The sequence below is a fragment of the Penaeus monodon genome, chromosome 10 (genome assembly GCF_015228065.2).
Source record: "Penaeus monodon isolate SGIC_2016 chromosome 10, NSTDA_Pmon_1, whole genome shotgun sequence".
Lineage (NCBI taxonomy): Eukaryota > Metazoa > Arthropoda > Malacostraca > Decapoda > Penaeidae > Penaeus > Penaeus monodon.
In genome coordinates, this window is record NC_051395.1 from 46,362,467 (window position 1) to 46,364,966 (window position 2,500).

Consider the following 2,500-nt stretch of genomic DNA (forward strand, 5'->3'; position numbering starts at 1 on the left):
TTTTTTTTTTTTTTTTTTTTTTTTTTTTTTTCCCTTCTTTTAAAATTTATTTAAATTTTTAAAAAAATTTTAAATAACCTTTTTAAAAAATGGTTAAATAATTCCAAATTTTCAGTTTTTATTTAACTTTTAAATTTTTTTTATTTTTTTTTTTTTTTTTTTTATAATTTATTTAATAATATTATTAATTTATATATATTAAAATTTTATAATAAAATTATAATAATAAAATTATTTAATTTATATTAAAAATTTAATATATTATAGAATATATATATATTATAATATATAATATATATATACTTTAAAAAATATAATATTTATATAAAAAAATTATACATATATATATATTTATTATTTAAAATTATTATAATATAATATATAATCTATTTTTATTATTTTAAAATATATTATATAAAAAATTAATATAATTATATATATATATTCTATTTAATTATATAAAAATTTTCATTTATTATATATATATATTAAAATTATATTATTAATTAATTTATTATATCTAATATTATTTCTTATATATAATTATTTAAATTACCCTTTATTATTTTTCTTTTTGTTTTTATCATATTTTCTTCATTCCATATATTTTAAATCAAAATTTATATCTCTATCTAATACCTAATATACAAATTATATATTAAATTTATATTAAATTCTTATATTATCTATTATATATATATATCTTTTTTTAAAATAACTTTTATATTCCCCCATATATAATTTTAAAATCTTTATTTTAAATTTTATTTTTATCTCTCTAAAAATTTCTACTATCTTTTATTCTAAAATAATATATTATTCCTTACTTATATTATTTATATAATCTATAAATTTTTTAATCATCTATATTTTTTATCTTATTTTATATCCTCCTATAATAAATTCAATATATTACTCTATCATTATTTTAAAATCTATACTTCTTTAAAACCTATAAAATTACATTTTTATAACTCTTTATACATATATACCATATATATATATCTTATAAAAATTTACATTTTAAAAATTTTAAATATCCCTTCTTTATACCTTCCATATATTTAAACTATAATTTATATTTTATATAATTATCTATAAATATACATTATCTTTTCAAAAATTTACATTTTTTAATATCTAAATATCAAAAATATATCTATCTATAATTATTATAATATAATTTCTATATAAAAATTTTTTATACCTTGTTTACATATACATATATATATAAATTAATAATATTATATACATAATATAAAATTAATATATATAATATAACATATATATATATATATATAATTTTATATTTTTATAAAATATAATAAATATGATATATATATATATTTATATATATATATAATATATTACTTTAAATATATATAAAATATATATATATAATAAATTATATTAATATAATATCTCTTATATTTTTATAGTTAATTTATTTATTTTTACCCCTCTAATATCAACATACTATTTTAAAAACTTTAATTCTATCTTTTCTCATATCTTACCTTTTATTTACCCAAATATCCCCTATCTATTATATTTTTTATTTACTATATTATTTTAAACATATCTTAATCTTACCCCATCTTTAATTATATTTCTTTTATATCTTTTTTTTCTTTTATTTTTTCTTTTTCTTTAATTTTATATATATAATATTATACAATATACATATCATCATCTTTAACGGAGGTTCTGTTGAGCCGCCGGGGGTCACAGCAATACTCATTGCTTTTTTCACGTTGTGATGCTCTTGGAGGGGTACGGGGTAGGGTCCCCACCCTTTCCACGGGAGTGCCGGGTTTCCCTTTTTAGGTAATCATTCTCTTTTAATTTACCCGGGGTTTGGGGACCCACTGCTTGACTGGCTTGGCCACCCTGGCTGGGTGGGGAAAATCGAGGGTGAATTTTCCTTCCCCAAAGGGGAAAAAACGGGCGGTCGGTGACTCAAAACCCCTCGAACTCAGATTGCCGTCGGACTCTGATCCGCGCTCAAACCATTGGGCCACCGCGGCCCCACAATACATTATAAAACATAATATCAAAATATAATATATATATAATATATATATATAATAGATATATTAATAATATATATTATATTATATATATATATAATATATAATTTTAATAATATATATATATATTATATATTTAATATAAATATTATAAAAATATATATATTATATATATATTTTATATATATATCTTCTTTTCTTCTATCTACTACTATTTTACATATATATATATATATTATATTATCAATCAATAAGGGTATGCTATTTTTTGAGCAGCCGTGGCCTCTCCACCATCCTTGCCCCTAAACTGATCTTACGTTTTTTCTTTCCACTTATCCCCATCGAAAAGCCCGCAAATATCTTTGATATTGTCCTCAGTCTTTTCTTCGGTTTTCCTCTTCCTCTGTTTCCTATCACCACCCTGTCAGCAAGTTTTTCCCCCATACTTTTACTTCTCATTACTCCAAAAA